Source organism: Macaca mulatta, chromosome 19 (genome assembly GCF_049350105.2).
Source record: "Macaca mulatta isolate MMU2019108-1 chromosome 19, T2T-MMU8v2.0, whole genome shotgun sequence".
Lineage (NCBI taxonomy): Eukaryota > Metazoa > Chordata > Mammalia > Primates > Cercopithecidae > Macaca > Macaca mulatta.
In genome coordinates, this window is record NC_133424.1 from 13077961 (window position 1) to 13092459 (window position 14499).

The window sequence follows — 14499 nt, forward strand, 5'->3', positions numbered from 1 at the left end:
TCTTTTTGTTTTGCTTTTTTGAAAATAAAAAAAAACACTGCCTGGTTTCTCAAAGAAGGTCACTACATAATGATAAACAGGTCAATTCAGCAAGAGCATATAAAAGTTGTAAATATATTTGCACCCAACACTGGAGCACCCAGATATAGAAGTAGAGAATACTTCCAAACTCAATCTACAAGGCCGCTATTACCCTGATGCCAAAACCAGACAAAGACACACCAAAAAAAGAAAACTATAGGCCAATATCACTGATGAATGTTGATGCAAAAATCCTCAACAAAATGCTAGCAAACTGAATTCAACAACACATTAAAAATACAATGTATCGTGACCAAGTGGGATTTATCCCAGGGTGCAGGGTTGGTTCAACATATGCAAATCAATTAATGTGAGACATCGTATCAACAGAATGAAGGACAAAGACCATACTATCATTTCAATGGATGCTCAAAAAGCATTTGATAAAATTCAACATCTCTTCATGATAAAAACCCTCAAAAAACTGAGTATAGAAGGAACATGCCTCAACATAATAAAACCCGTATGTGGGCCAGGTGTGGTGGTTCATGTCTGTCATCCCAGCACTTTGGGAGGCCGAGGTGGGTGGATCATTTGAGGTCAGGAGTTCGAGACTATCCTGGCTAACATGGTGAAATGCTGTCTCTACTAAAAATACAAAAAATTAGCGGGGTGTGGTGACGGGCGCCTGTAGTCCCAGCTACTCGGGAGGTTGAGGCAGGAGAATGGTGTGAACCCAGGAGGTGGAGCTTGCAGTAGCTGAGATCGCGCCACTGCACTCCAGCCTGGGAAACAGAGCAAGACTCTGTCTCAAAAAAAAAAAAAACCATATATGACAGACCCATAGCTAGTATCATACTGGATAGGCAAAAACTGAAAGCCTTTCCTCTAAGATCAAGAACACAACAAGGATGCCCACTTTGCCACTGTTATTCAACATAGTACTAGCTGAAGCAATCAGACGAAAGAAAGAAATAAAGGGCATCCAAATGGGAAAGGAAGAAAGCAAATTATCCTTGTTTGCAAATGATATAATCCTATATCTGGAAAAAACTCAAGACTCCACCAACCAGCACTTTGGTAGGCCAAGGCAGGCGGATCACAAGGTCAGGAGTTTGAGACCAGCCTGGCCAATATGGTGAAACCTCATCTCTACTAAAAATACAAAACTTAGCTGGGCATGGTGACGTGCACCTGTACTCCCAGCTACTCAGGAGGCTGAGGCAGAAGAATTGCTTGAACCCAGGAGGCGGGGTTGCAGTGAGCCGAGATCGTACCACTGCACTCCAGCCTAGGCAACAGAGACTCTGTCTCAAAAAATAAAAATAAAAAAGACTCCACCAAAAAACTATTAGAACTGATAACTCAACTCAGTAAAGTTCCAGGATACAAAATCAACATACAAAAATCAGTAGCATTTCTATATGCCAACAGCAAACAATTTTAAAAAGAAGTCATTAAAGTAATCCCATTTATAATAGCTACAAATAAAATTAAATACCTAGGAATTAACTTACCCAAAGAAGTGAAAGATACCTACAATGAAAGCTATAAGACATTGATGCAAGAAATTGAAGAGGACACAAAAAATGAAAAGATACTCATGTTCATGCATTGGAAGAATCACTATTGTTAAAATGTCCACACTAACTAAAGCAATCTAGAGATTTAATACAATCCCAATCAAAATACCAATGATGCTCTTCACAGAAATAGAAAAAACCATCCTAAGATGTATGTGGAACGAAAGAAGACCCAGAAGAGCCAAGCTATCCTAAGCAAAAAGTACAAAACTGAAGGAATCATATTACCTGACTTTAAATTATTTAAATATGACTATAAATCATATTATCTAACTTTAGAGCTACAGTAACCATAATGGCATGGTACTGGAATAAAAACAGACGCAAAGATCAGTGGAGCAGAACAGAGAAGCCAGAAATAAATCCATACATCTATGGTGAAGTCATTTTTGACAAAGGTGCCAAGAACATACACTGGGAAAACGACAGTCTCTTCAGTAAAGAGACTGGGAAAACTGGATATCCATATGCAAAATAATGAAACAGACCCCTCTCTCTCACCATACACAAAAAGCAAATCAAGATCAGTTACAGACTCAAATCTAAGACCTTAAACTATGAAACTACTAAAAGAAAATATAGGGAAATTCTCCAGAACATTGGAGTGGGCAAATATTTCTTGAGTAATATCCTACAAGCACAGGCAACCAAAGCAAAAATAGATAAAGGGGTCACATTAAGTAAAGAGCTTCTGTACAACAAAGTGAAAAGACAAGCTACAGAATGGGAGAAAATATTTGCAGACTACCCATCTGACAAGGAATTAGTAACCAGAATATAGGCCAGGCGCAGTGGCTCACGCCTGTAATCCCAGCACTTTGGGAGGCCGAGGCGGGAGGATCACGTGGTCAGGAGTTTGAGACCAGGAGTCTGACCAACATGGAGAAACCCTGTCTCTACTAAAAATACAAAATTAGCTGGGCGTGGTGGCACATGCCTGCAATTCCAGCTACTCTGGAGGCTGAAGCAGGAGAATCGCTTGAACCCATGAGGCAGAGGTTGTGGTGAGCTGAGATTGCACCATTCCACTCCAGCCTGGGCAACAAGAGGGAAACTCCATCTCAAAAAAACAAAAACAAAAACAACTTTTTAAAAAACCCCAGAATATATACGGAGCTCCAAAAAAATCTATAGAAAAAAATCCAATAATCGGATTAAAAATGGGCAAAAGATCTGAAAAGACATTTCTCAAAAGAAGGCATGCAAATGGCAAACAGTTATACGAAAAGGCCAACATCATTGATCATCAGAGAAATGCAAATCAAAACTATTATACAATGAGAAACCATCTCACCCCTGTTAAAATGACTTTTATCCAAAAGTCAGGCAGTAACAAATGCTGGAGAGGATGTGGAGAAAAGGGAACCTTTGTACACCGTTTTTCAGTTTTCTTGCACTGCCATGCTTGGGTGGGTTTTTTCTTGACTTTCAGTATAGTTTTTCTCCCTTCTGTAGTCTGAGAGAATCCAGAAGGCAAGAATCAATACCCCTCAACACCAGCAAATGATTAGGTGACCCCAAGTATCCCCAAAGGAATGGAAACTGGGGTTGGGGAAGAAAAGCTGAGTGCCCCAGGGGTTCGTTATTTATTTGAGGGGGATACCAGGAGACTCTTTCTAGCCCAGGGTATCCAGCTGCTCCCCTGAGAGGCTCCAAACCCCATCTCTGAGAAGATAACCCAGGAGCCCATAATTCACTAGATCCTCCAAGAGACTTGGCAGCTGTGGGCATCCTGGGTCAGCCTCAGGCAGTTCTGAAATCCAGGACCAGGGAAGGATAGAGGGTGGGCTGAGGACACATCATCCCGTCAAGTTTCCAAAAAGGAACCTCAACCCAAAGACATTCTGATAAGCTGTCTGTGCCTAGGGAAGATGAAAGGAGAGGCACAAAGGTTTTTTACGGTAGAGCGCCAGGTGCTTCCTCTCTGCTTTCCTCTCAGAGGAAAAGTCCACAAAGAGAAAACAAATCTCTCAAAAAGAGCCATCCATTGCTTTGTAGGGAAAAATGAATAAACAATTCTAATACCGTGTTTGTTGAAAATGTAGAATGAAGGACAAAACGCTGATAAAGTTGGCTGGATGTGGTGGCTCACGCCTATAATTCCAGCACTTTGTGAGGCTGAGGTGGGCAGATCACGAGGTTAAGAGATCGACACCATCCTGGCTAACATGGTGAAACCTCGTCGCTACTAAAAATACAAAAAATTAGCTGGGCGTGGTGGTGCGCGCCTGTAATCCCAGCTACTTGGGAAGCTGAGGCAGGAGAATCGCTTGAACCCAGGAGGCAGAGGTTGCAGTGAGCTGAGATCGCACCACTGCACTCCAGCCTGGCGACAGAGCGAGAGTCCGTCTCAAACAAACAAACAAAAAGCCAACGATATCCTTTGTTTTATAGGGAAAAACGAATAAGCAATTCTAATACTGTATCTGTTGGAAATGTAGAATGACGGACAAAAACCTGATAAAGTTGTGAATTGGAGAGGGAAAGCTGGTCTTTGGAAATGCAGGGAGGAATTTATTCCCAGCCCCTGTATGAGGGCCGGGGTCGTGTCTTTGGGACCCTGCTTCCCACACTTTTAGAAGACCTGGAGGGAAACCAGTACCCCAGGAAAAGATGACGGACTGAAGATCCCACAGGCCACAGCTCCTCCCACACGAACCGCACACCCGAAGCGGGATTCCCCCCATGACTCTCCGGTGACCCCGGCACAATCTGGAGACATGCGGGGCTGCGGGTGCGGGGCTGGGGCCGCAGGCGCCACGCACGGACGGGACAGGACGCCCGGGGTCCCGGCTGCCGGCCCAGACCCACCTTGCAGCCGAAGGGTCTTGAGCAGGGGAACTCAAGTCCCAGACCCCGAAGTCGCTGCGGGGAGGCCCGGGTCCTTCCACAGCTGGATCCGGCCGATTCCAACCAGCCCCTCCTCCAAGTCTAGGAACTCCAGGCCCCGCACACGCACCGTATCCTGGCTTTCAGGTGACCTGGCTTCCTTACTACGCTACGCCTCCTTTGGTCAGAGCTAGTCACAGCACGACAGAAGCTGCAGCGGCACCACCTGTGGCGTCCCCGGCAGAAATGACCTGCCCCGCCGACTTGTTGACCGTTGCCCAGGCATCCTGACGGCACACCTGATTGGACTGCTCAGAGCACGCCCCAGCGCCGCTGATTGGATAGATTCGGGCTCCACCCCCTGCGTCATAGAAGTCATCTAATAGGTGGCAGAAGGGAGCCGGATTGATAAGCTGTAGCGGCAGCCAATAGCAGGCCCAGCTTCCTCCTGGCAACCAAACCAGGGTCTGCTGGAGGTATCAACACTATTGTCCACAAGGTTTCCAGAACTACTACTGGCCTTTGTCCTGTACTCGGTGGGCCCTTTCTGCCTCTTCCAGGTCACAGATGTGCACAAGGAATTACAGACTCAGTGTCCAATGGGGACATCTCCTTCCCTCAGAGCAAGAGGGAAGCCGAGTCCAAACCAGGCCACACTGGAACAGCGGGGAGGCCCTGATGTCCTCGAGGGATCAGGAATTTGGGATGGGGCAGTTGGTGCCATGGCCAAGCCATTCTCTCACCTTATCTCTCAGTCTACTCATTTTCAGCCCAGAAAAAACAAACAAAAAAACCCAACCAAACAACAACAACAACAAAACATGCCAACACGGGAATAAAATAAAGGCATGGAAAAATTATTAAATGCATAGTTGTATGGCAGCATTATTCCATAAGGCAATCAAAAGGAAAGCAAACATTTGAACTAGCTCAGGCAAGCAGCCTTTTTCACCCACAGTTCACATGGAAAACCTGCATTCAGGTTTGACATAATCTTGGAAGTCAGACTCTGACTACTAAAATGAATGTCCAGAGTCAATCAGACCCTCCTGATGAGGTAGGGAAACCCAAGGATTTAACTCTGGGAGCTCAACATGCCCTCATGTACCCTCCACACAGTGTGGAAAAGCTGCCTCCTTCAAGACCTTCATTTACACCTGCAGGAGACTCTTACCTGGAGTCAGTTTAAGGTTCTAACCTACATAAACTATCAACTACATACATCCTTTCTCCAGGAGACAACCAAAATGAGTCTTTATCTGAGCCCGACCATCCCAGATTTACTTCATATATACAAATTACAGTTGGACCACAGTGACCCTATGTATGCCAAAACACGTTGCCCAGAAAATAATCACAGCCTGATAAAGGACAGAACACCCCAAGCATGTCTTCACATGAATCTTTTGCTTTCCAAGGCTCTGCTTCTCAGAATCTGCACCCCTATAGCTGTTCTGAGCAACCGGAGGCCACCTACAGAGACAGCAGGCTGCCCAGAAAGCCACATGGGGAGTTCCATTTCCCTCCCTTTGCAGGCTCCAGACTGGCCTCAGGTTGGAGTCACTACAAGGAGTTCCACTGACTCCCTTTCTGGAAAATGACTCAAACCAGTTTTCTGGAGGACTATATGCAATGATAGACATGAAGATTACATGTTCAATTTGCTTTTATTTACATGATTTACCTTTTTTGTTTGTTTTTGAGAAAGGGTCTTGGTCTGTCACTCATGCTTAATCTTGACTCACTGCAACCTCCACCTCCTGGGCTCAAGCGATCCTTCCACCCCAGCCTCCTGAGTAGCTGGGACGACAGGTGTGCACCAACATGCTTGGCTAATATTTAAATTTTTTGTAGAAATGAGGTCTCACTGTATTGCCCAGGCTGGTCTCAAACTCCTGAATTAAAGCAATTCTTCTGACTCAGCCTCCCAAAGTGCTGGGATTACAGGCGTGAGCCACTGTGCCTGGCTGATGTAACTTTTCATAGGTTAAGAAAGTGATTAACCCTGTGAACCACAGTTGGACTTCACTGACTCTCAAAACTTGTAGCTAATTATTTTTATTTTATTTTATTTTGAGACAGAGTTTCGCTCTTTTTGCCCAGGCTGGACTGCAATGGCGTGATCTCGGCTCACCACAACCTCTACCTTCTGGGTTCAAGTGATTCTCCTGCCTCAGCCTCCCAAGTAGCTGGAATTACAGGCATGCAGCACCACCCTGGCTAATTTTGTATTTTTAGTAGAGACGGGGTTTCTCCATGTTAGTCAGGCTGGTCTTGAACTCCCAACCTCAGGTGATCTGCCCGCCTCGGCCTCCCAAAGTGCTGGGATTACAGACATGAGACACAGTGCCCAAAGTGAATTGTTAATTTAATTTTATGTTGCCTTAACATCCATTTTAAATACAAGTGTAACTTTCTCATACCAGAAGGGGTTTATTCACTGTTAACACAGTTTCCAGTTCTCCACCTCCTCCCAGTTCCTCAATGTAGTGAATCCATATATCTGCCTTAGACAACTGATTCCCAGTGACCACCTCACTATAGGACAGCTAGATGAAACATTCTCACTGACCCCACTGAACCCCCACGCTTCGTATGAACTGTGTAGGTGTGTCAGTGACCACCTCCCAGTCACTTTGTGACCTCCTTGAACTTGTGCCTGCTTGCTTTAAACCCACCAATTAAAAATTCCCTAGGGGAAACTTTTTTTTTTTTTTTTTGAGTGGGTGTCCTGCTCTGTCTCCCAGGCTGGAGAGCAGTGGCGCGATACCAGCTCACTGCAACCTCTGCCTCCCAGGTTCAAGCGATTCTCCTGCCTCAGCCTCCCGAGTAGCTGGGACTACAGGTGCCCGCCACCACACCCGGCTAATTTTTTGTATTTTTAATGGAGATGGGGTTTCACCATGTTAGCCAGGATGGTCTTGATCTCCCGACCTCATGATCTGCCCACCTCCGCCTCCCAAAGTACTGGGATTACAGGCGTGAGCCACCTCGCCCAGCCATACCCCTAGGGGGGAACTTTCAATAACACCCTGGACTCTAATAAAGGTACTGACCCATGGATTCAGCCATTTCTCCCTCTCTCTCCATGTGGTCCCTGACTTCTGTGTGTGTGGTCTCCATGTGTGCTGTGTATCCTCCAGGACCTGTAAGTAATAAAATCCTTATTTCCATCTTATGTCTCTCGTAATCATTGAAAGATCCTAATTTTAAAGATCCTAAATTAGAACACTTGGTGTAGTTGGCAGGATACAGAGTGATTCTCATGATTAGCACAAGATATCTTTGAGTTGCTATAGCTTATTAACATCATAAATCATTTGGGCAACCACACTGGTGAGGCAGTAGTGTTTGCTGTAATAAATGAAAGAGAGACTAAAAAACAATATGAGACCAGGCACGGTGGCTCACGCCTGTAATCCCAGCACTTTGGGAGGCCAAGGCAGGCAGATCACGAGGTCAGGATATCAAGACCATCCTGGCTAACACGGTGAAACCCCCGTCTCTACTAAAAATACATTTAAAAAAAAATAGCTAGGCATGGTGGCACGTGCCTGTAGTCCCAGCTACTCATGAGGCTGAGGCTGGAGAATCACTTGAACCCAGGAGGCGGAGGTTACAGTGAGCCGAGATCACGCCACTGCACTCCAGCCTGGGTGACAGGGCGAGACTCTGTCTCAAAAAAAAAAAAAAAAGAAAAAGGAAAAAAAGAAAGATCAACAAAATGAAGAGTTTTTTTTAAAAAAGATAAAATCAACAAAACTCTGACTCACTAGATAAAAATAGCAGATTCAAATACATAAAATCAGAGGTGAAAAAAGGAGTTGGCTGGGTGTGGTGGCTCACGCCTATAATCCCAACACTTTAGAAGGTCAAGGAGGGTGGATCACTTGAGGTCAGGAGTTTGAGACAAGCCTGGCCAACATGGTAAAACCCCGTCTCTACTAGAAATACAGAAAATTAGCTGGCCACGGTGGCGCATGCCTGTAATCCCAGCTACTCAGGAAGCTGAGACAGGAGAATCACTTGAACCCGGGAGGCGGAGGTTGCAGTGAGCAGAGATTGCACCACTGCACTCCAGCCTGGGCAAGAGAGTGAGACTCTGTCTCAAAAAAACAACAACAACAACAAACGGGGTCATTGCAATTTATTACTAAAGAAATACAAAGAATTCTAAAACAGACTATTATGAACAACTACAGGCCAACGAATTGGAAAACCTAGAAGAAAGGGGTAAGTTCCTGGGCACGTACAACCTATCAAGATTGAGTCATGAAGAAATGGAAAATCTGAACAGACTAATAAGAAGTAATGAGGTTAAATCAGTAATAAAGTGTCCCATCAAAGAAAAGCCCAGAACCTGATGGCTTCACTGCTGAATTCTACCAAACACACACAACTAAAAAGTACAGGCCAATATCCCTGATTAATATAGATGCAAAAATTATCGACAAAATACATGCAAACTGAATTCAACAGCACACTGAAAAGACCATTCACCCTGACCAAGTGGGATGCATCCCATGGGTGTAGGGATACTTCAACATATGGAAACCAATAAACGTGACACATCACAGTAACATAATCAACAAGAAAAAAATATCATTTCAATATATGCAGAAAATGATTCGATAACATTCCATATAATTCATGATAAAAACTCACAACAGGCCGGGCGTGGTGGCTCATGCCTGTAATCCCAGCACTTTGGGAGGCCGAGGCGGGTGGATCACGAGGTCAGGAGATCGACACCATCCTGGCTAACACGGTAAAACCCCATCTCTACTAAAAATACAAAAAAAAAAAAAATTTAGCCGGGTGTAGTGGCAGGCACCTGTAGTCGCAGCTACTCGGGAGGGGAGGCGGAGCATGCAGTGAGCCGAAATCGTGCCACTGCACTCCAGCCTGGGTGACAGAGCGAGACTGTCTCAAAAAAAAAAAAAAAACCTCACAACACACTGGGCGCGGTGGCTCACACCTGTAATCTCAGCATTGTGGGAAGCCAAGGCAGGTGGATTACGAGGTCAAAAGATCAAGACCATCCTGGCCAACATGGTGAAACCCCATCTCTACTAAAAATACAAAAAATTAGCTGGGCGTGGTGGCGCACACCTGTAGTCCCAACTACTCGGGAGGCTGAGGCAGGAGGATCACTTGAACCCAGGAGGTGGAGATTGCTGTGAGCCAAGATTGCGCCACTGCACTGCAGCCTGGTGACACAGTGAGACTCTGTCTCGAGGGGAAAAAAAAAACTCACAACGAATTATGTATAGAAGGAACATACCTCGACACAGTAAAAGCTTTATATGACAAACCCACAGCAAACATCATACTGAACAGGAAAAAATGGAAAGCTTTCTCTCTAATATCTGGAATAAGATAAGCATTCCTACCACTTCTATTCAGTTTTGTACTGGAAGCCCTAATCAGAATTATTAGACAAAAAAGAACAAAAGAGGAAGGGAGGGAAGGAAGGAGAAAAGCCATCCAAATTGGAAAGAAGAAGTAAAATTATATTTTTGCAGACAAGATTGTACATGTAGAAAACCCTAAACACACCACCAAAAAATTGTTAGAACTAAAACAAATTCAGGAAAGTTGCAGGATATGAAAATCAACACATAAAAATCAGTAGTGGTCCCAGCCTGGCCAATATGGTGAAAAACCCCATCTCTACTAAAAATACAAAAAAAAAAAAAAAATTAGCCGGGTGTGGTGGCGGATGCCTGTAGTCCCAGCTACTTGGAAGGCGGAGTGTTTCTATATGCCAACAGCAAACTATTAGAAAAAGGAATCAAGAAACCAATCCCATATATGATAGCTACAAAAACAAAATATTTAGCAATAAATATAACCAAAGAGGTGAAAGAGCTCTACGATGAAAACTATAAAATCCTGGTGAAATAAATGAAGAGTACACAAATAAATGCGAAGATATTCTGTGTTTATGGACTGAAAGAATTTTTTTTTTTTTTCTTTTTGAGACACGATCTCACTTTGTCACCCAGGTTGGAATGCAGTGCTGTGATCACAGCTCACTGCAGCCTTGATCTTCCAGGCTCAAGTGACCTCGCTGCCTCAAATGGAACTACAGGCACACACCACCACGCCCAGCTAATTTTCTAAAAATTTATTGTAGAGACGAGGTCTCACTATGTTTCCTAGGCTGGTCTCAAACTACTGGGCTCAAGTGATCCTTCTGCCTCAGCCTGCTAAAGGGCTGGGAATACCGATGTGAGCCACCATGCCCACCTTAGAATATTCTTCGAATGTCCATACCACCCAAAGCAATTCACAGATTCAAGTGTGATCCCTATCAAAATATGAAAGCCATACTTCACAGAAATCGAAAAAATTATCCTAAAATTCATATAGAACCACAAAAATAGCCAAAGCAATCTTGAGTCTGATTTCATAATAGACTACAAAAAAAGCAACCAAAAAAGCACCGTACTAACATAAACACAGACACATAGACCAATGGAACAGAATAGAGAAACCAGAAATAAATCCACACACTTACCAACAATTTTTGACGAAGGTGCCAAAAACACAGATTGGAGAAAGGACAGTCTCTTCAATGAATGGTGATGGGAAAACTGGATTATCAACATGCAGAAAATTGAAACTGGACCCCCATCTTTCACCATATACAACAATTCACTCAAAATGGATTACGGACTTACATGTAAGACTTTGAAACTACTAAAAGAAAACATAGAGGAAAATTCTACATGACCTCGTCTGTGCAAGGATTTTGTGGGTAAGAACTCATACACACAGGCAACAAAAGCAAAAATAGACACAAGATTACACCAAACATCTCAATCCCAGTGTATCTCACTCATCCCGCCTCTGGGAGTTACTCTGGGGCAGTCTCTGGCTGGATTCATCTTTCTCTGTGCTCCACACAGACCTAGTACCAAGGGGACTAGAAGCAGCATTTACTTGTTCACCAAAAAAAGGGGGATCCGCAGGACGGTGCTGCAGTTCAGGCTGTGGCCATGCTCGGGCATCAGTAGACAGGTAAAATGTAAAAAGCCAACCCACAGGTGGTGCATAGTGAGGTGCTCACAGTATTCTGTCTAAAGTGTTTCGTTTTGCTTTTTTTTGAGACAGGGTCTCACTATCATGCAGGTTGGAGTGCAGCGGCGTGATCTCAGCCCACTGCAACCTCCGCTTCCCAGGTTCAGGTGATTCTCCTGTCTCAGCCTCCCAAGTAGCTGGAATTACAGGCATGTACCACCACGCCCAGCTAATTTTTATATTTTTAGTAAAGACAGGGTTTCAACATGTAGGCCAGGATGGTCTCGAACTCCTGACCTCAAGGTATTTGCCCACCTCGGCCTCCCAAAGTGCTAGGATTACAGGCGTGAGTCAACGTGCCTGGGCATAAAGTGTTTTCATTAGTATTCATATTGTGGTATTATTGTCATCATCATCATTTTCATAAAGTAGAAAGTAAAACTTCTCTCAATGGTATCCACAATTTACACTGCAGATGTAACTATTCCTTGAGAACAAGATAAAAACTGGCCTGGGAAACAGAACTAAAGCTTGTAACTTAGTTCTGTGATTACTATACTGATTTCTTCTATGGTTGCTTATTCTTCTATACCCTGTAAGCAAATTCCGTGATTATTAGTTTTGGGTGATTCATGCCTTCCTCACTAGAAAGAACAATTTGGTTTATTATGCTATCTTCCATGCATTTCTCCAACACCAGTCACTATTTCAGTCAGACCATGAAGAAAAATATTTTTGGAAATGGAAATTTGATGTTCTGTCATTTAAAGATACTTCATGAAATCCACTCCAAGACGGATCACTTGCTTCATTTCCTCACAGAGATTTTTTTTTTTTTTTTTTTTAGATGCAGTCCCACTCTGTCACCCAGGCTAGAGTGCAGTGGCGTGATCCTGGCTCACTGCAACCTCTGCCTGCCGGGTTCAAGCAATTCTCCTGCCTCAGCCTCCCGAGTAGCTGGGATTACAGGCGCGCTCGATCTCCTGACCTCGTGATCCACCTGCCTCAGCCTCCCAAAGTGCTGGGATTACAGGCATGAGCCACCATGCCCAGCCCATTTATTTCTTCATTGTGCAAGCAGTGACTTCTTATTTCTCCACTGCTTTTTTTTTTTAGGAGTCTTTCTCTGTCACATAGGCTGGAGTGCAGTGGCATGATCTCAGCTCACTGTAACCTCTGCCTCCCAGGTTCAAGCAATTCTCTTGCCGCAGCCTCCTGAGTAGCTGGAATTACAGGTGTGCACCACCGTACCCAGCTGATTTTTCTATTTTTAGTGGAGATGGGGTTTCGCTATGTTGGCGAGGCTGGTCCTGAACTCCTGGCCTTAAGTCATCTGCCTGCCTCAGCCTCCCAAAGTGCTGGGATTACAGGTGTGAGCCACCACACCAGGCCTGGCTCTCCATTTCTTGAACAACAGTTTTACCCCAGGTACAGAATTAGTGGTCAATAGTTACACATTACCTATTATATAAACTTTCCATACCTAAGAAGTTCTCTCCCACCTTTTCTGGACACTATATGCTGCTACTTTCTTCTCATATTCTTAAAGATCTGTTTCTGAGGAAAAAATTTCTATTTGCTTAAATTATCAGATATATATTTGATATATATGTCAGTGAATAGTGTGCAGAGGAAATTAAAATTATCCATCCTCAATAAAGGGAGGTGGTTATCACAGGCCCTGGCTCTGGGAGTGGGGTCCAGGTCTACAGGGAAGGGGGCAGGAGACAGGGGAGTCAATCCTGGGTATCAAATCTAAATGCCTACTAATGGACTGTGTAGGGACAGGTCCCTCATGGGTAGAAAAATGAAAAAAAAAAAAAAAAAACAGTGCTGAAAACAAGTAGGAAAGAGACCTAGAGAATAGGCACAGTGACTCACGCCTGTAACCCCGGCACGGCACTATGGGAGGCCGAGGCAGGCAGATCACTTGAGATCAGCAGTTCAAGACCAGCCTGGCCAACATGGCGAAACCCCATCTCTACTAAAAATACAAAAATTAGCTGGGTGTGGTGGTGCACACTTGTAATCCCAGCTACTCAAGAGGCTGAAGCGTGAGAATCACTTGAACCCGGGAGGCGGAGGGTGCAGTGAGCCAAGATCTCGCCACTGCACTCCAGCTTGGGGGACAGAAAAAGAGAGAGACCTAGAGTATCTTGGTACCCTGAAGGTCCCACAAAGTCTGTGCAGTACTGTAGCCTTTTTCCCCTTTTGTGTAAAACATACATAAAATTCATCATCATAATTAAGTGTGCAGTTCAGTGCCATTAAGAACATTCATACTAGTGTGCAACCATCACCACCATCCATCTCTAGAACCCTTTTTATTTTGCAAAATTGAAACTCTATGCCCATTAAATATCCATCATCCAATTTCCCTAACCCATGGCAAATGGTATTGTACTTTTTCTATCAATATGACTACTCTAGATACCTGATATAAGTAGAATCATAACAGTATTGTCTTTGTATGAATGGCCCATTTCACTTAGCATGTCAAGATTCATCTTGCAGCATATGTGAAAACGTCCTTCCTAAGGTTCAGCAATATTCTCTTGTATGTATAAACTTCCTTTTGTTTATTCATCTGTTGATGAAAACCTGAGTAGTTTCCAGAGTTTACCTATTGTGAATGATGCTATGTACACAGGTGCACAAAACCTATTTGAGACTTTGCTTTCAATCTTTTTATTTTCCCAGAAATGGAAATGCTGATATGTCATTTCTACATTTTAATCTGGGGATCTGCCATACTGTTTTTAGCAGGCTTATACCATTGTACATTCCCCGTGATAGTGCACAAGGTTCTCAAACATTCCACATCCTTGTCAGTATTGTTTTCCATCTTTGATACTACTAATCCTAATGAGATGGTATGTATGTCTTGAGTTTGATTTGTATTTCCCTAACAACCAATGATGTTGAGCATTGTTACGTGCTTATTGGCCATCTGGATATCTTCTTTGGAGAAATGTCTATTCGAGTCCTTTCCTCCATTTTAAAATTGGATTGTGTCTTAGCTTGGGTTGCTAAAACAAAA